Source organism: Ursus arctos, unplaced genomic scaffold, assembly GCF_023065955.2.
Source record: "Ursus arctos isolate Adak ecotype North America unplaced genomic scaffold, UrsArc2.0 scaffold_30, whole genome shotgun sequence".
NCBI classification, from domain to species: domain Eukaryota; kingdom Metazoa; phylum Chordata; class Mammalia; order Carnivora; family Ursidae; genus Ursus; species Ursus arctos.
The window spans coordinates 3,342,696-3,368,420 of NW_026622986.1; the positions used below are offsets into that span (position 1 = coordinate 3,342,696).

Genomic DNA, 25,725 nt, shown 5'->3' on the forward strand with positions numbered 1-25,725 from the left:
TATTTCCGGGCTTTTGTTCTCTGGCGGCTTTCCCTGGTGGTTTTCTGTGGCTCTTCTGAGAGTCAGAGCAGCAGTGGCTGTATCCTAGCCTCTGTCTCAGAACAGAGAGATCGCTGTCCACTCTTTACTGAGCTCTCCTGGCCTCTTTAACTCTGTTTTTGTTGGTGCTGCTAAAAACCCTGCAACATCCCGGGTAGTGCACCCCACAGCTGGTGTCCCAGCCCTCACTTCCAGGGCCAGCACATCTCTGTCCTTTGTGTTTCTAACACCGCCAGCCACCAGCTGCCCCCATGAGCTCCGGAGCTCCGTTTCAGTGTGGTTCACTCACTCCGGAATTCTGGTATTCAGTCTTGTCGCCCGCGTTCCCTGGCTCATGGTCTCAGTCTGCTCTCTTGCGGGTGCCGGTCGCAAGTCCGCCCACTCCCCAGCGCAGGTGGCTACTGCTTCCCAGCGCTCGAACGCAGCAGCTCCCTCCCCCTTCCGTTTATCTTCTGGTATTTGCGCACGGATTCACAGCTCCCCGTTTTGTACCTCAATACTCAGCGCTAGAGATGTTCATTTGTAGAGATCTACATGTATCTCCCTTCATCCCCGGCTGATTCTGTGGGTGTTCAGGATGGTCTGGTACCTATCCAGCTCGACTCAGGGGACCAGCTGAAAAAGAGGACCCCTACTCCTCCGCCATCTTAACTCCTCCCCTCTAGCTTTCTGTTTCAGAAAAATCTAGCTAGAATTTATGCATCAGACCTTCTGAGACAAATTTATGTTGTCTATGTTGTATATGTGTCATAGAATCAAATTCTACATTCCAAAAGGAGAGGAAGAGCACAGTGGTTAAGGACTCACACTTGGGAATTCTATGAACATGGGATCTTCACATTGATACCAAGCATTGGTCACTTTGGACAATGTATTGAATTCCTCAGATTCTCAGTTCATAGAGTTATTACAAGCACTGAATTAACTTATTTAAAGTGCTTAAGCCCCCTTTCTAGAACACAGTAACTCAGTGAATGTTAGCTATTATTATCAAGTTATAATGAAGGAAATACCTCACCAAGTGCAAGTAACACCAAAATTAAAACACCAGCCATGTAGCACAAGGCAGTTCAAGTATGCACAAACTAAGCCTTTGAGTCAAATCTGGTTTATCGCCTGTTTCTGTAAATAAAGACAATATATCTTTACTCTTGACTTTATTTTCTGCACAATTTGACTTTGCAATTTGACTACTTATAATGTCTTTAAAAATTGTGTTCACTTCTGCTCTTTCTCAGAATATTCTTTATCACTGCTAGTTCTCTATTTTGGCCTTGTTTCTAATCCAACTAATGTTTACCCCTGTTTATTTTGTTACCAGCTCATCCTCATTTACTTATTTTTCTAATGGAAACCATGTTGTTTCACATTTAAGTAAGAATTTAATTTCTTTCTGTCTTTGGATCAGGGAATTGTCTGTCTGTTTGTTTGTTTGTTTACAAATGCCTATAATCTTGAGTTCTACTGTCACCACAACACACAGTGACTACGAATTCAAGTAGAACTTTCTCAGTGAGAGTAAAAATCAAAATCAGCATTCAGTCTTGACCCCTGAAGTGAGGATGATTGTGAGTCTAAGATCTTTGCCATATCATACTGAGAAGCTATACCACGTCTCTGACAGGTCACTCTCAAGTCGGCCCTAATTTAATGTGCCATCAGAGCTATGTATAGGAGAAAGCTTCCAAAGATGTTGGTTTTTGAATAATTTTCTTTTCCAGCTTCTAAGACTAATTTAGATTCCCCCCCCCCCTTTTTTTTTTCATTCTCAGTTATCTCTTAAAGAGTAGAATGAAAGATAAATAGGGTATGAATCAAACATAGTGTCCTCAATTCTTCATGCAGTAAGTAGGGTTAGATTTTTTGTCCTCTGATAATTAACATTTTTTCATCGAGAAGGCATCCATTTTATTCACAGGGCTTCTTCCCCCCAAATAGAAATTGACTCTCACTTCAGTGGTACCCTTCTGTCCTAAGTATATCCTGATGATTGTCTACTGAAGGCTGTGGTAGTATGACAGCTGTCCACCAGCTGATAGTTGGGGCTGTCAGCTTCTGAGAAACTCTGGGTATCCTAAAGCACACACCAACACACCCCAGTATCTCTATTACACATAGGTGTCTTCAGAGAGGCAAATCGTTTTGGGGATTGTGGTAACTCGTGAAGCTCCAAGTGTTTCACACAGACTTGTCTTCCCTCACGTTTTTTTCCTTAGTGTCTCTTTAATCCCAAGACTGTCAGTGCCTGGAGCTTCATACCGAGAGCATTGTGGAGTATCTTAGATTTCCACTGCTGTAGAAAGAAGATAGAATGCTTACACACAACCCAGCGAAGAGGCCCACAGAGGCAGGGCTGCTGACTGCCCTGCAGGAGATAAGTAGAAACTATGCCCCCGTGCAGGTCTTTGTCACATTGTATCAGCTCTGGTTAGACTGATGGTTAGACTGAAAGTTAGACTCAGGGAAATCACCAGCCACTTGAATAATTTGTTATTCAATGCAACACACAAACATAACCTGAAAGGGCCTCAGATATACAAAAGGGCAAGGAAGAATACACAGGCCTGTGAGAACAGGATCTTTCATAGTCTCTGCAAAGTTCTAGAATTATCTGCTTATGTTCATGCAAATCAGATATATTTTTACCACTGCCGAATATTTACGAAGCTGCTACTAGTATTATAGATAGTTTTAAGAGTTAGAAGGAGTCTGGGATTTGGAGTTGTTTGAAAGGCATACTCAAATCAGCTGGGAGTTTCCTCATCAATCAAATGAGGATGACAAAAATAATCTTGCCAAACTTTTATGGGATTATTAGTGATCAATGTGAAGCTCGTCTCACAATGTCTGGTGCTTGGTAGGTGCGGAAGTCAAGACGGCTGCCACTCCTTCTCCTGTACTGTCCTCACTGGCTGTACTGTCTCTACCAAACACTACTAAACATACTGAACAAAGTGATACAAGCCATATAGGTTACACTGGAAAAAACACATTTGACCCTATGTATTTAAACCTATAGGAGCAACTCCACAAGTATCAGCAAAGATACACTTGGTGCATTTCAGTTTACAAATGGGATCTGAAGTCAGCACTTAGAAAAGTGACAAAACCCAACAGCCTACTTGGATTTGGGCAGTGGGGAGGATTGATGCACATGTCTCACTTGTGTAATCACTTGGTGTGAGGTCTGCAAACTGAAGCTCTCTTCTCTGAACCTTACCCATTGAACATTCCCCAAAGTAAAAAGGTTTGGTTTAATTCCAGGACAAGCAACTGAGAAATGGCCTCTGTGAAACAAATACGTTCACATCAGTTTGGATTAATTTACAAGGAAATGGAATGAATTGGATCTAGTTATTGTTCAGAAGGCTGAAGGTTGGTTCTAGGTAAAGATCAGTCTGATTTACATCCAGCCTCCAATTTATCTGTCTTATCAGTGGTGATCCTTCTGCCCCAGGGTTCATGGAATGCAGATGGCGTATGTAAACCAAAGGGAGAAACGAGGATGTAGAAAACCAGAAATTCCTGTGTAAGCCAGTTTGTAAGATCTGTGAGCAATTATACATGGCAAAATTGTGGAAAATATATAAGAATTATATTATTTTACTAAAAAGTACATAATTTCATGTTCTAAGTCAGCAAACATAAACGTATTTTTAAGTATTCTTGTGGGTATAAATCATAAACTAAGAGGATTTTTTTCTACTTATATTCATTTCGTTATGAATCCTTTTAATCCCTAAAATATTGTATTTCTAATTTTTTGCACTTTTTAAATATTCAGGATTATTCCACTATGTTTAGTTTATAATTTGTCTCTTAAATTCCTATAGCCTTAATATTTAATAGTAATTTATACATGTTATCTATTTATTCTGAAGAGAGAGTCATGTGAAATTGGTAGGACAGGTAGTTACTTTCCCTATTTACAAAAGAGGAAATAGGCTCTCAGAGGTCGAGTCATTTGCTAAAGACCACCAGCCAGTTTGTAGCAGAGAAGGGCCTAAACACGGTTGTTAGGATTCTAATGAGGAGACTTTTCATTCCACCCTGTGCCTTCCCAGAGATTCTAGATAATTCAAAGTAAATTCTGGGAATACATTCAGTTAGTGTGCCCTGAGGGTGGGGTAGTCATTTACCACACCACTGGATTTTATACTCCAGTGTGGTAGGAATCCAAAAGAAAATACTTTAATGGCACCATTTCTACAAGAGCATTGCAAAATCTCTTCAAACACAGAAACTGCAGACACATTCGATATCCTGTGCCTCTGAACCTTTCACATAGTCCCAGGCCTGCCTTTACTCTTAGAGTCAGAGCCCTGGCTGAGTGCGAAGAATGCACTGGAATAGTCCCCCAGTTGGTAAGTGAGAACCAAAGACCTGCCCTGTCCTGATGTGTGTGGCGGTCACCGGGGGCCCAGCAAGCTGCTAAGCAAAGGAGGACTTAGGATGTATGTGCCCTGCAGTCTAATTGCAACCACCTGCTAAGGCATTTACCTAAAATACTGTCCTTGGGAAGACAGGGTCCACAAATTCAGGCATGACCCAAAGTGTCCTCTCCTGTACTTAAGAATACACAGAGATCAGAATTCAGCTTGTCATTCCAAAATTGAACTGTCCCTAATTTGGATCTGTTCTTTTGCATTCCAAATACCTCCCATGAAGCACCCTGACTACAAGGCCACATTCCAACACCTCAGCGCCTCTGGTTACATTCCTGTGGGGGTTGGGTGGGGGGTGCTTGGGCTTCACATGCCACATATGATTCATACCAGAGTAGTATGTTTTCATTATCTGAAGCTAAACAGATTAATATACATTTATGAAACCCATTTGTTTCTTGAAAATTTGCCTCAAGAGGATTTTAATAATCCCACTGGATAGTGGCTTAAATAACCAATCCCAACATCTGCGCTTCTGCAAGCCAAGGAGCAAGGCACAGAAGAAGAAAGAAATGTCGGTAAACAGAACTTTCTCTATTTCGGGGCTTTCTTGGAACAGCTGCTCAGTGTCACATTTTTAACTAAACAAGTAACCCTCCCATGCTTCTTGTGAGGGATAAGAACTGCTATACTCCAAGCAGCAGAATGCACTAAAAAGTGGTAATGATGCTTGATATCAGAACTTGCTAATTTCTAGTTGCTTAGTAGATGTAGTGAGGTAATGAAAAAGAGATGTTTTGACAGACTGTACAGAGAACAGACTTTGTAGGAAATTTGCACTGGAGTGGATAGGAGGTGGGGATGAGAAGAAGGAAAATGAGAAAATACAAGCAGGAAATCCTTTTAACCTCATTCTGAAATTTCAAGATCACTTCTTTGGCAAACTAAAGCATAAGAAAACCTACTGGTGTAAATACCTTCTTATTAGCTGGAAGAAAATATTGTTCAACTTAGTATCTAAAATGTGTCACATTGATAATCACTAAATTTGAATTAGGCATATGGTTTGGTAATTTTTTTTTCTGGCTTGTGGGATAAGTATTACAATCCTGTGTAAAAGTGAATTACCTCTGGTTGTATACTATATGAATTACCTTTATCAAAAAGACAATATTACATTAAATTGAAACTGTTCCTGAAAGTTTATCATAAATGATGAGGTTGTGGGATATAGGTGAGGTTCAGTGGGGTGTGGTCCGGAGCCGACGACCAAGAAAAAATTCTTGAGACGCCTTTGGTGCAAAATTGGTGGTTTATTAAAGCACGGGGACAGGACGTGTGGGCAGAAAGAGCTGCTGCCCCGGGTTGTGAAGGGTGGCTGATTATATACAATGGGGTTGGGGGAGGTAAGGAAAAACGGAGGCTTCTAGAGAGTACTTTCATATGTTAAAGAAGACTCACAGGATACTCACAGGATAAAGAAGCCTTGCCATTGTCAAGTTAAGGTTGTTTACCCCCCCAGCAAGGCATTAACATGAAGATAGTTGGGAACTTTCTGGATTCCTAGAAGTATCTGTTTAGGGTGTGCAGGTTATAAAGACATTTAATTGTATCTACATTCCCTTCTGAAAGCTAGGTTATTGATAGAAATGCTTTGTTCTTAACTGCTAAGACATTTGTAATCTGAGGGAGATTCAAGTCTTGCAGGACTGTGGTCTCTATAGGTTAACTATTTCTTTGTCCTTTAGGGCAGCCAGGAGTGCCTGAGGAATGTCACATAGGTCTCATGGGGGAGGGGGGGGTGCAGGGTGCCAGTTTCTGCTTTGTCCTCAGCTTGCCTTCTGTTCCCTCGTCAATAAACTTTTAATATGAGTTGATAAAAAACACATGTGTTAACTTTACACAAAATTGCACCCTTTGGATTCTATTGCCTATGTTAACCTCATTCCAGTCCCTGATTTTTATGTATAATTTTTTTCTCAATGATTAAAAGAGAAAGAATGGCATGAAAGGAGGAATACTATAGTGGAGACCAACTGAAACAGAGAACATGTGATCCTTTTTTGTAAGAAACAGACATGGGTTGTCCAGATGCTAGATTGGCACATCCGACACCCTGGACAATCTGGGGTCACATTTTCCCCTGGCCTCAGTTTTTCCCCTGGTGACTGAGGGGATTAGCTTTGTCCATCCTAAATTGCTCTACTCTTCCATGATTTTGTGACTGAACTCACACTGTGGGTGCTAGAAATTCCCATTTGTCAACCACCTTCCCTGTGCATCAATTTATAGATTTGATTCTGATTCCCCTTGATCACACCCCTGATCAGGTAATCATAAAGGGAAGGTCAGCTCCAAAAAAACCACCCCCGCATATTTTTCCTCTATCTACGTGAAAGTGTGCAAAGAAAATAGGTAATGCAAGCTATTTGTACTGTCAGTAAAGAAAGGATTATTCATAAGCTTTTATTAAATTTTAGTAGAAAATATCATTTACTACCTAACTCAAAGATCTCTTTATAAGGCTAGACAGAAAATGTCTGTTTGTGTTTTAAGAAAAATGTTGTTTCCACAGATAAATGTGCATGTATTAATCTGTCAGGAAGTAGAATCTACACAATATGACATGTTTTCGTCTCCACGTTGCAGCCAGGAAACTGAAAGCTAGTTTCAGTAATGAACTGCATTAATGTGACTATCTCTAGTATCTAATATATCCTTTCTCTCTGCTTCCTTCAAGCTACATCAACCTATTTTTGTTCCTAATTGCCCTATTTTTCTTTGTATTTAATTTCATTTATTTCAAGTACGTTAGGAAGAAAACAAACTCTAGTTGCAATTGTAATAAACAATAATATAATTAGCTGAAATAAATTATTTCCAGTAAACTCAAATATAATATTGATTAACATTTTGAATATTCAAAGCATCATGTCATTGGAGAAAATACCCTGTAAAACAGAAATCATCATTGTAAAGCTATTTTCCTGAATAGTTCTAAGCCATAATGATCAGAAAGTAGAACAAGAGTCCTTTGTAGATTTAAGCCTATGGCACAAAACACTTGAAGTCACTTCAGTCAACACTGAACTGATGGGTGAGTCAGGGACACTAAAAGACTGCACCTCAATTCTAGCCAGGAAAGGAGGAGAGCAAGATAAACATAAATACATCCTGGGAACAATTCAGCCAAGTGACTGGTTGGAGATAGAGAAAATGTAAAAACTCTGGAGTTTTCCAGACATCATTGGCCTAATGCAGAATTTGGTGTGATTCAGATTCATCTTAACCTTATTTAGGGAGGTAGATCCAGAAGTGATAGAGACCCTCAGAATCCCGTGTATATATAACAAGCCTGAGGAAAACAGGGCTCTAGTTTTTCTTCCTATGAAAAATAAATTATGAGTGAATAACATATTATAAATGACTAATTGAAGAAAAACAAGAACTTACAAGATTGAAACCTAGGGAGAAATAATAATGAACAAAAAACATACTAATTTGGACCCCCATCCTCTGACAGCAAATCATTTACTGAACAACTTACTGTTCCTCTGACATGAAATATGAATTTGACCTAGAAAAAAATTGTAAAAAAGTGAAAGTAGTATATAAAGTATACAGGGTTTCTAAAAATTGTCTCCCGAAATCCATGTGTATAGGATGTATTTAGCCTTTGTAAATTATTCTTCCTGAAGTTCAATTCTGATTATTAATGTTTACACTTATTCAAACATTTTCAAAGCATTTTATTAGATTATATAGGAGGAAACAAAGGTGAATAAAATACAGCTACTGTCCTTCAATACCTAATCTAATTTATAGTTACTGCTTCACACATATCCAAATGTCTTAACCAAATGCAAGGACTTCTTCCTTTTTTCTTTCCTTTCCTTTTCCTCCCTCCCTCTTTCTCTCCCATCCTTCCTTTTTTTTTTCCTTCCTTTGTATTGATATTGTTATTGTTGCTTGTTTGTTTTCTTTATTCCAAAATTCTTCATTTCTTTTAGGTTCTCTACTATTACTCCTCAAAATATTCCTGTTTCAACAAAGTAAACCTTTTCCTTCACTTTTAGAACTTCATTCACTCTATCTTCCAGTGAGGACTTATCAACACAAAGCATATCTATGTACTGAAACCCTACCCATCTTTCAGAGTTCAACTCAAATCCTTTCCGTGTTGGGCCTTGATATTTTCTCAGCATAAAGTTAACACTTGAAGGTTATTTTAAAGGTTAAGTGAAATAATATAAGTAAAATGCTTAGCACAATGTGGTACATAGTAAAGTTCTACAAATATTTGCTACCATCATACCATTTTTGCCAATAACACCAAAAATAAAATGACCACTTCCTCCTCAGAAAACCATATATTTATCCCTTTCTGATGTCTTTTATTAGTATTCTTTCTTCCCTTATCAGTTCCCCTCCCACATAATATTCCCTCAAATTATCTTGCATATTGTACAATATGATTTTTTTCATACAACATGTGTATTTTAATACCTTCTTCGTAGATTAGTACTTTTGTTTTTAGCTTGACAGAAATTTGATGAATGATTTTTTTTTAGGAACCTATGTATTTAGGTTTCCACCTTCCAGAAATACCTCCAGAAACAGTCCCATTTATCAGTCTCCAGCTCAGATTCACCCATCTCCCATATAAGTCCATTGCTTGACATAATTTCTAGCTTCATTAAGAATTCATAGACCTTCGGCCTTAAGACACTTCAACATATCTTTTTTTACTATATAGTTGTGTGTATCTTTCATATGCCCTAATCCATTATAAACTCTTTAAGGTTGGAAAATACTGTTTCATTTTCATTTTTAACCCCTTTTATTTCATAGTTTGTCCATGCATTAATTCATTGCTTAATCCATCCATTACTTTTTCCCCTCACTCACACTGGAAACAATGGTTCAGAGCTTATAGTTGTTGAGCACCATGACAAAGAGTCAGTTGAGTCCCTTGGCCACCTGCCATGTTGTCCCAGTTTCTCTGACATGGCTTTCTCAACTGTTTTTATGTATGTTAAATTATATATACAGATTTATAAATTTTTATAAGATCACCTAGCAGACATCATAGGTGTTAAGTAAATGTCAACATTTTTCTATCTTCATCAACAAATTATTTGTTAAAAAAAAAAAAGAATCCTGAAGAATGTTATACTCAAAGTAAATGTCTCTGATCAGTACTTAAAACTTTTATTTTTAAAGGCAGCAATTGGGGGAAAACAAAGAAACAAAAACAACAAAAAAATCTAGGGAACAACAAAACTGAAAAACCAATACAGTAAACATCAGCTCTCTTGTTGGAAACTGTTGTTTTTGTTTTGTTTTGTTTTAAAGAGTAAGTAAGAGTAATTTGAATTGCTGGTAAACTAGAACTTCCCTCCTGTGACCTGAGAGCAGGCTGTACTTTCCATAGATCCCAGAGTCAGACCACATTTCTGATTGCTGCAGACTAGATCTGTGTGTGTGTGTGTGTGTGTGTGTGTGTGTGTGTGTGTGTGTGTGTGTTTGTGTGGCCTGAGGGAACCCTGAATTTTGCTCTCTTCTTTCTGTTTGCTATGTCAGCAGAGTTGGCATGGACTAGATTCACATCCAAAGTCAAACTTTACTTACTTGATCCAGGGCCTCCAAAATCAAACCAGTCTATCAAATGCAGAGTATAAGTCACATTTGCTTTCTGTTTTTCCAACCTAGAATTAAAATTACTTTAAAATATAAACAAGTATATGGGCAGCCTGACTACTGTCAATACTATTTAGAGAATATATAAATTTTGTCCAATTTTTAGTTTACATTTTGGTAATTCAACATTAATAAATAGAAAAGCCTCAAAATCTCATTCTATTAATTCCCAAATCAGCTGTTCCCTTACAGGTGTTTAGATCACTTTAGAAGAAACAACTTTGAATAACAGTAAAAGTTCATACTTTACTTTTTTAAAAAATTTTTTAGAGAAATTCTAGAATCAAAAAAAAGTTAAAGACAAAGCATTCATATGATTTCACTTAGAAGCTAGAGCTTAAGAAATAACTGTTTATTGTTTCTCCCCACAAGGAAAATCAGATACACAAAACTCTAAATTTGGTCTGTCTTCACTATACTGTACCACTTTGTGAATTTGAGCAGCCTCCAAGAAGTATCACTCCTCCCAGGCATTTTCATTCAAAGAAATTTCATTTGTTCGACATTAATTATGCTATTTGAGTTTTTGTCTAATTTATAACATAAAACCATAACCCATTTTTTCTTCTGAAGCACAGTACATGCATTAGTCATTTCATGTTACTCTGCTATATTTAAAATGAATGTGTCCAGGTCCTCTTGTAATATTGTCATTGTACAGTGTGCGTATAGCACGGTCCAAGTTTGAGAAGAATGAACTTGCAACTATTTATCACCCAAGATAGAAACTAAAATGTCAGAAAGTTGGTAAACTATTTTGGTGTTTGAAAAAATTGAATTGTCTTATTCTCATTGTTTGGAATGGAACAGAATTGACCAATATACAGATAATGCTCTTTCATTTGCATTTGGATTGGTTTAGGTTCAGAATGCAAAATAGATACCAACTATGTATGTTAAATTCATAACTTGGTATAGCCAAGTGAAAAATGTTATGTGTGGAAGGAATGATACACAATTGATTATGCAGTATAATGATTAAGGTGATTATGACTGTGTAACAAATCACCCCCAAAGCTCCATGGCATAAAACAATGATTTATTATGCTTGCAGTTTCTGAGGGTAAGGAATTCAGACAGGGCATAACATGTGTGGCTTATCTCGATCCATGATGCCCAGGTTCTTAACTTCATAGATTCGAAGGCAAGAGTCCAGAATAATCTCTAGGCTTCCTCACCTGCCCCTCAGAGAATGGTGCTTCTTGGAGTCTGTCACATGGCCTTCCTTGCGGTGTGGTGGCTGAGTTCTTCTTTTTCTTCTTCTTTTTTTAAAATATTTTATTTATTTATTTGACAGAGAGAGAGAATGAACACACAAGCTAGCAGAGGAAAATGGAGAAGTAGTCCCCCCTCCCTGCTAAGCAGGAAGCCTGATGTGGGGCTTGATCCCAACCTGAGCCAAAGGCAGCCACTTAACCAACGGACCCACCAGGGCCTGGTGGCTGAGTTCTAAAGGCAAACATCCTATGAGAGGGGGCCAACCATCAACCTTCCTCCTTTTAATGACCTGGCCCTAAAAGTCACAAGCCACCTAGGTCTAATGGAAATAGGCTTCTCAGGTATGTTTCTTTTTTTCTTTTTAATTTGACTGTAGTTGACACACCTTGCTGCATTAGTTTCAGGTGTACAACACAGCAATATGACAAGTTTATACATTACGCTATGCTCACCACGAGTGTAGCTGCCATCTGTCACCATAGAACACTATTACAATATCACTGATTATATTCCTTATGCTGTGCGTTTTTCCCCCTTGACTTATTCATTCCATTATTGGAAGATTGTATCTCCCACTTGCCTTTATCCATTTTGCCCATCCTCCCACTACCCCCCTCTAGCAACCATCAGTTTGTATTTATAGGTCTGCTTCTGCTTTCTGTTTGTTTATTTGCTTTTTTTTTTTTTAGATTCCACAAGTGAGTGAAATTATATGGTATTTGTCTTAATCAGTCTAATTCCTTATACTTAGTATAATATCTTCTAGATCTGTTCTTGACGAGGATAGCAGGGTTTGAAAAGAGCGTGTAGAACAGGAAATAGTCCTATGGCCATTCATGGAAAACACAAGTAGCAAACATTCTTACCAAGATATAGAGTGTTCCAGGACACCTGGGTGCCTCAGTCTGTTAAAGCATCTGCCTTCAGCTCAAGTCATGATCCCAGGGTCCTGGGATCGAGTCCCTCATCAGGCTCCTTGCTCAGCAAGAAGCCTGCTTCTCCCTCTGCCTGCCTCTCCCCCTGCTTGTGCTCTCTCCCTCTGACAAATAAATATCTTATTTATTGAACCATTATCAGTTTTCCCTCTTCTAAAACTTCATGCAATACATGTTGTTTATTACTACTATTATAGTAGTTTTATGTCAGCTTCTTTCTTTCAGCATGATATATTTCATATATCTTATATATCTTGCATATATAGTAGGTTTTTTCTTTTTTTTAATTTTTTTCTTTTTATCACTGAGTAGTATTCCATTGAATACAAATTTTTACTCCATCCTCCTGTTAATGGGCATTTGAGATCTTCCTAGTCTGTGCTTATTAATGTGTAATTGTGCTATGAATATTCTTTACAAGTCTTTCAGTGAGCATATATTTTTATTTTTTCAAGGTAAATATCTAAAAGAGTAATTTTCTGAGTTATAGGTGTATATTTAACTATACGAGACACTGCAAACTGTATTCTATAGTAGTTGTAACATTTTACACAACCACCAGAAATGTGTCTTCACCCACATATGTTGTTAGTCTTTTCAGTTTTTAATTTCAGCCATTCTAGTGAATGCATAGTAGTAGCTCGTCATGGCTTTAATTTGGATTTCTTTAATTACTAATAATGCTGAGCACTTTTTCATATGCTTAATGGATATTCAGATTTCTTCTTTTGCAAAGTGCCTATTCTAATCTTTGCCTATTTGTTGTTGTTGTTGTTATAGGAATTCTTTGTCTATTCTGAATATGTTTGGGCTTTTTTTTTTGTCAGATTATGTATCAAGACATTTTTTTAAAGATTTATTTATTTATTTATTTATTTGACAGAGAGAGAGACAGCCAGTGAGAGAGGGAACACAGGCAGGGGGAGTGGATGAGGAAGAAGCAGGCTCCCAGCAGAGGAGCCTGATGTGGGGCTCATTCCCAGGACGCTGGGATCAGGCCCTGAGCCGATGGCAGACGCGTAATGACTGAGCCACCCAGGCGCCCCAAGGCTATTTTCTTCTTCTAGTTAATGCTTTATTTTTCTCTTTCTTAATTATTTCTTTTGATGAAGTTTATAATGTGATGTAATCTAATTTATGAAATTTTTTCTTTTGTTGGTTACTAGTGTCTGGTTCCTATACAATAGTTGCCTACCTTAAAGTCATGAACATATTCTTCTGTAATCTATTCTAGAAGATTTATAATTTCAGCTTTTATAGTTTGGCCTATAATCCATTTCAAAGTAATTTTGCTTAGGGTGCCTAGGGGGCTCCATCAGTTAAGCATCCCACTCTTAGTTTCAGCTCAGGTCATGATCTCATGGGTTGTGGGATCCCCATGTTGGGCTCCCCATTCAGCGGGGAGTCTGCTTGATTTTCTCCCTCTGCCCTCCCCTGTCTCTAAAATAAATAATCTTTTAAAAAAATAATTTTGTTTATCATAGAGGTACAGGCTACAGCTCCAGTTGCTCCAGCATCATTTGTTAAGAGATACGTGTATCCAGTATATGTATATGTATGTGTATATATATGCAAAATATCTATATATGTATGTGTGTGTGTGTCTATATGTCAAGTTTTTCCTGTATCATTTGCTAAAAGAACTTAAAGATTTGTTTTGCTAGCTTTGCTGAAAATTGATTAATCCTATACGTGTAAGTGTATTTATGGACTACATATTCTGTCCCATTTAAACTATTTGATCATTCTTACTATAGTACCACACTGTCTTGATTACTGTAGCTTGTCAATTCTACAAAAGTAACTTCAGGATTTTGATTGGTATTGCATTAAATTTATAAGTAAATTTAAGAAGAATTGACATATTAACAATATTGAGTCTTCTGACCCTTGAAGATGGTTTATTTGTGTACTTTTTGAGGTATTCTTTACTTTATCTCACAAAGGTTTTATACTTTTTATTGTGGAGGTCTCCTGCTCTTGTTAAATATATTATGTATTTTATGCTTTCTAAAGATATTGAAAATGGCATTAATTTTTGTTCTAATTAGAGCATTCTAGGATTTAATCCCAATTCCAAGAATATACTTAGGAAATAAGCATAGATATTGACTAAAAGTATGTATAAGAATATTTTCAGTACTATCTATACTAGCAAAACATTGCAAATGACAACTAAGTGTCCAAAGCTAAGAGCATGATTAAAGAAACTATGGTGCATCTATATTATTTACTAATAAACTATAAAATTATTTTGAAGAATATTCAGCATAATAAAATGGACAATATAGAATATTGAATAAATTAACAAAGTACTAATTTTTTATATATTATGATCCCAAGTATGCAAATATTTATCAAGTATAAATAATATTTTTGTCCAGAGGGAAATAAAAAAAGTATTAATCTTTTGTGATATTGTTAATTTTTCTTTATGATTTTATGTATTTAATAAGTTATTTTTATTATGGTAACATATATATAGCAAAATTTACCATGTTAACCATTTTTATGTGTACATTTCAGTGATATTAAGTACATTCAAATTACTTTGCAACCATCACTATCATTTTCTAATTTTTTAAATGGCTGATTATCATTTTTAATGCAACTATGGTAAATACTGTTTTCTAATTATTTTACTAAGTTTAGATTCAGACCTTTGCAACAATTACATAAAAAATTTAAAAGAAAACATTTTTCTCATGGTCAGGAGACTGTCCTAAGTGTTGGATTATTAGATTATGGTATAGAATTTTTAAGTCAATATATTCAGACGTAAAAAACTGTTTTGACAAGATGATATTTAGTTTTGGTTTTGTTTTTGCCATATCCATTTACAATTACTCGGGTGATCAAAAAATGTTCATTTTTCTACTGTTATTCTTTAAAAAAATCTCTGATAGGACTTTGAAGGTGTGTTGTTTCAAATATGTCAACATTATTTCAAAAAGGATCTGTCATAGTTAACATTACAAAATTTATTAAAAAGAATTTTATTTTGGGGGGCACCTGGGTGGTTTGCCTCAGCTCAGATCATGATCTCTGGGTCCTGGGATTGAGCCCCACATCGGGCTCCCTGATCACTGGGGAGTCTGCTTCTCCCTCTGCCCCTTCCCCCAGCTTGTTCTCTCTCTCTCTCTGTCAAATAAATAAATAAATAATAAATAAATAAATAATCTTTTTAAAAAAGGATTTTATTTTTCTTAATTTTATTGAGTTTTTCATTTTAATTCCAGTACAGTTAACATACAGTGTTTTATTAGTTTCAGGTGTACAATATAGTGATTCAACAATTCCATGTATCACCCAGTGCTCATCACAAGTGCCCTCCTTAATTCCCATCACCAATTTCACTCCTTCTCCCACCCTTTCCCCTCTGGTAACCATCACATAGTTCTCTATAATTAAGAAACTGTTTCTTGATTTGTCTCTCTCTTTCTCTTTATTTTTTCTTTTGCTCATTTGGTTTCTTGAAATCCACATATGAGTGAAATCACATGGTATTCTTCCTCCCTGATTGACTTATTTCACTTAGCAAATACTCTCTAGATCCATGCATGTTGCTGCAAATGGCAAGATTTCATTCTTTTTTACAGCTGAATCATATTCCATTATTCCACTTCTGTATGGATTCATCTATTGATGGACGTTTGGGTGCTTCCATAACTTGGCTATTGTAAACAATGCTGCAATAAACAGGAAGGTGTAGGTATCTGTTTCAATTAGTGTTTTTTAATTTTTTGGATAAATACCCCATAGTTCAATTACTGAATTGTAAGGTAGTTCTACTTTTAACTTTTTGAGGAATCTCCATCCTGTTTTCCGCAATAGTGGAAAAATGCACCAATAGTGCATGATTGCTCCCTTTTCTTCACATCCTCACCAATACTTGTCATTTCTTGTGTTTTTAATTTTGGTCATTCTGACAGGTGTGAAGTGATATTACATTGTAGTTTTAATTAGCATTTCCCAGATGATGAGTAATGTTGAGCATCTTTTCATGTGTTTGTTGGTTATCTATGTCTTCTTTGGAGAAATGTCTGTTCATGTTGTCTGCCTATTTTTTAACTGTATTATTGTTTTTTGGGTGTTAGTAGTATCAGTTCTTTATATCTTTTGGATATTGAAAATAAATAATTGTTTCTCTTATAAAAGCCCCAGGGCAGTTAACATTAAGAAGGAATTGATGAGAAAAAATTATATTCACCTTTATAATTTATCTGGTAACAGTTATTTTTTTTTAATCTGTATGTTGATTTTTGATTTTATTAGTCAGATAAATTGGCATAGGTAGAAAAATGAGTCAAATACATAAAAAATTTATCACAAAAGAACAATTTTGTCCAATTTTATCTGATCCTCCTTCAACCTTCCATTCACTAGTCCATCCTTCTAGAGCAGACTCTCAACACTTTGAGCAATTTCTCATGGTTCATATATTAATTATTTCCATTCTAATGTTCTCTACACCATATTTAAAATTGCTCCATTATTTTTCATTTGCACTAATTTGCACATTATTATATTTTTCCTAAATGATCTAACACATCTATCAAATGCCTGGGTACAGCAAATAACCCATCATATTTTTCTTGGTGCTCTCCATCTTTCTACACTGGTGCCCAGTGTAGTATGAGGTTGCTCTTTGCTTATCTTCTATGCTGAATCCCCTATTTCTTGCATCCTTCATTTTCTTTAAACATGTCCTCTAGTAGCTTCCTAAAAATAAATAGGTAGCTTTCTAAAAATGGATAAGACCTACTTTAGGTAGGTCTTTTTTTTTTTTTTAGGCTTGTATGTTGTAAATATGAATTTAGTCTATCCTCACCCTTGATTTTTTTTTTGAAAAAGAATTATGGATTGGAAAGAACTTTTCCTCTGAATTATGAAATCATTTCACTGTCTCCTAGCTTTCAATGTTGCAGTAGGTAGAAAAGTCTAATGCCATTTTGATTTTCATAACTTCGTACATGAACTTGTTTTCCCTTTGCAAGTGAGTAGGATCTTTCTTTTACAATAAGGTTCCTGGGTGTGGGTGTTTTATATTTGTGGTGCCAAGACTCAGTCCTTCATCAGGATGAGATTCATGGCATTCAATTCTAAGAGCTATTTTTTTTCCCCATTTGTTGATACTTTCTTTCTCTCTGATTTTTTCCTATCAACTTTTTCTGAATTACCTATTAATTTAATTTTGGGTCTTCTTAGTTCAATTTCAACTTTTGTTACTATTCTAAACTATTCGACATAGTTTTTGTCATTTTTTTTCCCTTATTCTCTGGGAGATATTATCCACTTTATCTTCTTCCAGTCTTTTTCTTTATGGTTCTCATTTTAAAAATATTACTTAGCCACAGATATTTTCTTATTTTAAGGACATCTCTTTTAGAATGTTTTCAATGGTTTTTTTTTTTTTAAGTTCTTTCTCTGATCCCCCTTTAACCTGTTTCCTTCCTTCCTGCCTTCCTGTCTTCCCTCTTTTTCTTAATTTGTTTAGGTTTTACTCCTTCCAGTTTGAAACTTCCTTTCATCTTTCATATTTTAATCATTTTACATTTAAGGGTGAGGCAGTAAGACTGTTCAGAAGTCCTGAGTAAGCAAGTAGAAGTTATTGGATAGGAGTTACTGTGGGGCACTCAAACAGGACACTTGTCTTTTTCTGAAGAGAAATGCCAAATTTGTTTAAGAGTTTACTTGTTTGCTTGCTTGCCTTTAACCATTCAGTTTCTCCAGGATGGATTTTTTCCAGGTTTCTGTCTATGGGGGAAACATTTTAAGTCTGGATGAGAAGGGGGCTTCTCTTATTCCTCCTATTTTTAGTCTTATGCAACATCTCTGCCTTCCCTTATGACTGTGGCCTCTGTGGCTTGGTTTCTTGAAGAGAATGAGGATGTGGTCTCTGACAAGAGTTAGGGTCAGGCCAATCCTATCTGGGAAGGGTAGGAGAAATGGCTTGGAGACAGATTTCAGTCAATGTCCTGTTCTCAACTGCTTCCTTGTGGCCTGTTCCTCAAAATAGTGACATTCTCAGAGGTTCTGTGGAACAAACTGACCTCTGCAGACTCTCAAATTATAATTTTTATAGTGTCTTTTACTTTGTCAAATCACACATCATTCCTCTAACTCTGTTTTTCTAAAAGTAGTATAAATGTTTTGCCAGTTGAAATCTCCCCATTGTCTTTATGGGTTAATAAATGTTTTTGAAAAATTCCTTTGCTGTCATTTTATTTGGGTTATAGTAGGAAAAAAAGATTGACACATGTTGTCAATACTCCATGCTTCATCAGGACTTTTTGTTTGAATATGAACTGATTTAGAGTCTCACAATATTATGATGTTAACTTAGTTAACCTCCCAAGAGAATGCAATATCCATGTGTATTAGTGTTGCAGTTAATGAAGGCGAACCTTACATAAAAGATGGGTTTAAATTGAATATCTATGTTCAGTAATGTTAAGCATAACATTTTCTTTTATTAATCCAGAGTATAAAATATGTGGTCTCTTTTCACCAATTTCTGATTTCAAATATATTATCTCAATTACCTAGATGTTGGGTGGATAGATCATAAATAGATTGATAGATGTGTATTGTGTGTCTCACTGCTGCTGAAATTTTTAAAATGTGGCAGAGCTATTCTTAAAAGACATGAATAAAAATGCAGATGGGTGAGGAAATTCTTGTCATTGCTGTCAGTTTCTGATTCATAGATGATAAATATAGCCTAAAAATTAAGTTGTTAGGAAACTCACTTCCCTCTACCGGCTAAGCTGCAAATGGTTGGCTGTCATGGCATAGAAATAGGAAACGCTACTTAGGATGGACTTCAAGCTGTAGAGCTTCCCTGAGGGGATTGTGCAGCAGCTTCATTCCAAACCCAAAACACAGAGAACACTGGATATATAATTATGTTTGCATTTGGTTCTTTTTCCCTTGTGTTCTTTTTCTTGGCTTCAGACTGTTTAAGAATTAGAACGTCTTTGGTCTTTTATTTACTTATGATGTTCAAAATTGGCAGAGTTTGTAGATTTAGGACTATAGAACAAACCCTAGATTAACTGAGCTATTGAACGTCCTTTTGTTAGAATATAAAGGGTTCTATTCTATCCACCAAAACAGATATTAGGTACATTCTTTTCATTAAAGCATGCCCACATCTTTCAGTAAGGAAGCAGAATTAGGAATCAAATCCACTGATCTTGTTACAAAAGCAATGTTTATCCCACAACAAGATATTTTGATGTTAGTAATATTTAAAGCAAGTTTCCAAAAGGAATCTGATTAAAGTATAGGATAAAATTCAGAGATAAATAATCATCCAAGATACATCTTTAAAATAACTGGGACTCCTTCTCAGGACAAATAACCATCAGCTCAGATAATTGAAAATTACCTGGAAACCATAGTGAATAGAGAAAAATTGAGTTACTCTCCCAGATTATTGCTTTAGAGCTTGTGGCAAGATAAAACCTAAAGTTTACTTTTTAAACCGATATAAATAATATCATATTTATTTATTTAATTATATATATATATATTATATGTAACATATATATATAGGTTCATATGAACAGGTATACTAAAGTTTGGTTTTAATATTGAAATATGTCATGCAGGGCTGTCCTGCAGTGCTAACTTTCTCTCCGATTATATCAGTTCACGTTGTCGTGCAAATAAATACTCCTCTACTAGCTCTTACAGTTCAAGAGGCCCCGAACAGTAAGAAAATGGTAGATTTCCTTCAAGACTTTCTGACAAGCTGATCCTTAAAGTCCATATAATCTAGGAGCTAGGCTCTTGCAATTAAAGAAGGAGGTAGCCTTTCCTGAAAATTTTCCTCAGGCATTCATAAAGGTCAGGCTTACAGAACATTTTTTCTTTTACTACTGTCATTATTTTTTGAAAATCAAACAGCACATACAGTGAAAATAAAAATATACCTGAAAACTCTCATCCAGTGTTTGTATTTTCTGCTTCAAAATATTTTGCATCATAAATTCTATCAAATTTTGATGAAGAACCTGGGGGTAAAAGTGGGAAAATATCAGTGATGTATAATAAAAATTTTTTAAATGGAAAAATAATTTAAAAAACAAATATAAACATGAGTCATTTAAATAGTTAATATCTAACTTTCTCCTTCTTGGAAAATACATGAAAATATACTTATTTTATCCAAATTAGTTTCCAGGAACTTAGTGATGGAAATTTAAGAACCTTGCACTATTATTCTACATTTAAGCCAGGAAATGCATGGGAGTTCTGTGGGACAGCTGCATGGCCACAGGGTTAACTTTGTACTCCAAATATCTTATCTTATGCCTGAAACACACTGTTTTATCAAGGTTCATCCTGGTTATTTCCACTCATGATTAGACAACTCTAAAGGGATGAAAGTAATGGCATTTTATATATACTTCTTTTCAAACACTGAAAAGGTTTCTGAGTACAGGGTTGCTTCCAGTTACTAAGCTATAGAAACCTGGACAAAGTCATAAATTGTCTGCTGTAGCCAAGGTTGCTATCAATTTATTTAAATTCTATTTGCTCAACCATGCAAAATGAGCAAAACTTGTGAAAGTGGTGACTGTGTGAAACAAATTTAGTATGATAAAAAATAATAGAGAAGTTTAATGTTTATTTAATTGTACTGGAGAAATGTTACTGTGCTACTGGGTAATTGGAGATAAATCAGAGTCAACCTCATGCAAGATAGCAAAATGTATTTGCTCTGGACTCCCAGTCAGACTTAAGTTCAATTTTCAACTCTGCTACTGACAAACTGCACAATCTAGGTATGTTTCGTAACCTGTCCAGGACTCAGTTTCCTAGAAAATGGGAGATAAACCTAGTTCTATGTTATAGGATTACAAAGGGAACCACATGAAATGATGCAATAGAAGGCTTAGCTTGAGCATTGCTAGCATCCTGCAGATATTGGATGCTGCATTTTGAATATAATTAGTATCAACTTTACATATCAAACTGAGTATTTATGAAGTCATATGGGAGAATTAAATTGGAATGATTCCCTTTCTCAGACTCCCTAAATTCGTCCCCTTCCTTCCTAAAGACCATTTATTGGGACCGGTGTGAAGCTGAATTCTGAAGTTTACACAAACAGGGAAAACTTCTCAGTGGACAACAAACTGAAAGAGAGAAGATCTAGAAGGATCAGATTAATCCCGTTGTTGCAATTCAGAGATTGGCTCCAGCCAGTATGGTCTCTGTAAGTAATTTGCATAACAAGGTAAGAGCTTCTGTCTAGCAGCTTCCTCTCCTCTCTGGAACTCCTATCCCTTACCCAAGTATTAATCCTTCTTCTCCAACCAGGCCTACCCCCCAAATGAAAATGTAGCCTTTCTTCAAATTAACCAAGCCTGGACTATTTAGCTAAATTATCCATGAATTATCTGAAAGGTGGAATAAAGCTTAATCCTTCCGAGATTAAGCTATTTATAGTTGTCCCTATTTACCACCTGTGTAGACCTTCACATCTTGTGCATGCCACTCTCTCAACCTATCCCCCTCATTTACCTACTCTGGAAATTCCTCTTCGTCCTTCGAGGCATGGTTGTGATTTTACCTTCCCTCTTGAATATTCCCGGATGACCCGGGCAAAGCTAGTCACTTCTTCACTATGTTTCCATAGTCATTGTTTTGTAGTTTAAAATCATAGTATTGATCACCATATCAATTAACATATGCATTTTCCCCATTAAGCTGTTTGATTCTTCGTTGTATTTTTTTATGTACCTAGCCCAGGCCTGGAGTACAACAGGTCCTCAACAGCAGCTATGCAGAAATGCTATTGATTATGCTCTTCTAAAAATCAATGGAATTGGCTTTGGACCTAGCAAAATATTTACCAAGTAGCATATGCTTTTCTTGTCATTGCAAGAACAGGTACAAATGAACCTAAAAGCACCTTAACTTCTGGAATAGAAAGGGGTATCTTTGGTTTGTAGAGATACTGTGGAAGAATAGTAACATAAAGAGGATGGGATGGAGATTTTAAAGTCAGAGAGACTGGGTATAAGAATCATCTTCACCTCTGTCACCTAATAGCCGGGGAGCTTCACACACATTACCTTGCCCACTAATCCTTAGTTTCCTCTTTCATAAAAATGTAGAGATATTGTGACTATTAATTGAAATGATGGATAAAAAGAGCTGTGCAAATGTGTGGCACAATACCTGAATGAACATCGTGATTGCTACAAAAACGCTTCCCTTCCAGGAACTTTGTTTTGGGCTGGGGGGAAACCTGGTGTCGGGGAGGGGCAAAAGTGAAAATTGTGCACCTACATTCCTAACAAGGAATGTAACACAGGGCTGCACACAGGCCCTAATTATGGAGAAGCTATACCCAAACATCTTATCTGGCTAATCAAATTCAAAATGCAAGGCTTTATTTTGTGTAGCAACTGCACATTAATGGCATCTACGCTGTATGTTGTGTGTGTGTTTTGTTTTGTTTCCAAAACAGAAACCTTTACTTTTTTCTCTGTAAATATCTTGATACATTTTGGCTTCCAGTTTAACAGAAGACATAGTACAATAATATAAGTATCTTATCAGATTCCACAAGAGCCTATATTTTTAAATAAGGCATTTATTATAAGATTAAATAAGATCATTGTGATAAAGAAACTTTCTGAAAAAACTGTTACCCTGTAAAAACAGACTTAATCTTAATGAAACAGAATCAAGACATTTCCTTAATCATGAGCATGTTATCATGCCATAAGATGCCCGTTGGTAAATTTTTGATGTCTTTTTGTGAATCACTGACTATTTCTATTATCTTCAGACGTAAGCTGACCTTAAAAAATAATGGTGCTCACACAGTGTTTCATTGTAAGTACTGTTTTACATCCTCCATTTTACACACTAGCCTCTGTTCAGCAGAGAAAACCCTACTACAGCCAGAGTCAGGCTACTAGGAGTACTGATGCTGGCCTCTTTTCCCAGCTACTCTCTTGGGATACATAGCCAAACTAGGGGTACAGTATGGTGATGGAGCAGCATCTAGCCAACCGACCGCTAGGGAATTCAGAGCCATGGCCAAAGCCTCTTTAGCACTGTGCTCCTAGTGGCCTGACTTCAGAACTCTCACTTCATTCATAAGACAGCTTTAAACAACTATGCTTTTCCTTGAGAATTAACAATGTACCTACTTAGGTTATCTCGGGATAAAATACCAAATTCTATGCCCTGATTAAACCTTTTCTCTGAAGTATAATGCTGTTACATTTTTGTCTCAAACTCTCTTAATGGCCAGTTTCACATGAAATCATTTATTAATGCAGTCAGCCAGCTGATCAACACACTTATTAAGCACCTATTATGAGCCAGGCACTCTTGTAGGTGCTACTCAGAGTAGTGATTCTCAAACTTTAGGGGAAATCTTGTTAAAATAGGTCCTGATTCAGAAAATCAGGGGTGCAGCCCAAGATCCTGAATTACCAAGATATGACGTTAACAGTTCTGGTCCACAGATAAGATAACAGAGAAAACTATAAACAGGGTCAGGTTTTTTAACTACAAATTGGATTTTTTATGGATATTTACCTGATGTGATGTAATTATTGAAAAGAAGGCTAACTAAATACATGAAAAAATCTGAAAGGAGTTTTATTTTTTAGGCGGTTCAGAATAATTATCTACTGACTAACAAAGTGATGCCCAGAAAAGATCTTTTCTTGCATTACAGGAAGCGATAAGATTTACTTTCGACTCTATGTTTAACTGCATTTATTCAACTTCAGTTACAAACTGACCAAAAATGTGAATGGTGCTTAAAACACTGAAATTGTGTTTTCATCCTAAAAATTGCATACAGTTGTTTATAGGATATTTTTTTCTATTGCCATATTGACAAACTGTTGTTTCTGAACTGCTTTTGGAAGCATAGATCCACTAACCAGAAATTTCGTACGTAGGGTTTTCCATCTGAAGGTGAAGTTTGGCAAGAAGATAGCATGGCATCATTCAGTGCATTCCTAATTCATCATTTAAATTTCCATGCTTGGAGAAATTTTTGTTGGAAATTTACAGTCCTAAAATTAATGCTGAATAAGGCACAGTTATTTCCAGTTTTTTTGGTGGTACTGCAAAACCACTCCAGTTAATCATGATAAAGGCCTGTGTCACGATGACCAATTTCATTTCAGTTTGATGCATAATGCTTTTTTTTAAACACCAAACACTGTGTTCTACCTCAAGAAAATCCACGTTTTTCAAACTATTAAGGGGTAGCATAAAAACTCAAGAGGACACAAGCTAATTTGTCTCTGAGATTAATACAGACAGAATAGTATTTTTAAGTTTAGATTTCTCTAAAGTTGTATAATGTTTTAAATTTAAGTACATACTCTATGATTTTTATCAGTGTATTTTTACATGATTCTCTACGCTTGTAACATATACCAGCACATTGAATGCTCTAATTTCCAGATTGTTTTACAGCTCTTGCTTCAAATGCTATCTAAAATTTACTAGCAACCAAAATTTGGAACTGTATTTTTAAGTATCAAGCCTACAGATGATTATAAATTTTAAAAATGTGGGGTGTTTTTTAAACTTAAATTCTGCTTTGGGGTATCTAGCCGTAGTTTTAAAGCATATACCCCACAAACAATTTCTTATTTATCAAGAAGCACCTTTCATCAGCTATCTCTATCTCTAAAATGATAGAATAAAGGCTGTTCCTCCTCAAATATCAGGTTTTATGCAGCCCAGTAAAATGTAAGGCACAGACATGTTTGCCATTCCCCTAGCAAATGTTTATCACAATTGCCACTGTCTGAGAGCAATTTTAAAATATGCTAAAAATGATAAGCCTACATTTTTCTGTATTCATTCTTGTGAGGGAAAAGTAGCTGAACATTCTTAGCCAGCCTCTTCAATTTTACTGTGAAAATTCCCTTCTGCTGTGGGTTCATTCAAAGCCAGGAGTATGGCTTTACACAGCTTTTCATTGTACTCAAGGGAAGTTTATGGAAATGTTGCAGAAATAAGCTACAAATGGAAATCTGGCCTTCTGCCAAACTGCATCTCTCCTTCCTGCTCTAACAACTTTCTTTTCCCCTTCCATACTCAATGTGTTCTTAGCATATAGAACATTTATCTAAAACTAATTTTAGAAATACAAAATATATCAATTAAATCTTAAACAATATTAATAGCTGAGAGTTATAAAGTATAGCTGTGTGCCAGGCATCTTTCTAAATGGGTTATATTTATTAAATATAAATGATTTTCTAAATGCTTCTCATAAACTAAGTCATTTAACCCTCATGATAACCCATGAGGCAGGTACTGTTGGTATCCCCATTTTATAGATGATGAAATTAAAGCACAAAGATTTGCCCACAGTCACTCAGCATGTTGTTGGCAGATGTAGACTTAGAGCCCAAGTCACCCTAACCCAGAGTCCAGGCTCC

General features: G+C 36.1%; 1 long non-coding RNA gene across 1 annotated transcript in view; it reads left to right on the forward strand.

The window, feature by feature from the left end:
- Positions 1-4,803: 4,803 nt before the first annotated feature.
- The window catches only part of LOC130542171 (uncharacterized), a 30,151-nt gene continuing 9,229 nt past the window's right edge, over positions 4,804-25,725 (forward strand). Inside the window, exons 1-2 of the long non-coding RNA XR_008956534.1 lie at positions 4,804-5,002; positions 21,351-21,527. This is a non-coding gene — a long non-coding RNA (uncharacterized LOC130542171). The remainder of the gene's footprint in view (positions 5,003-21,350; positions 21,528-25,725) is intronic.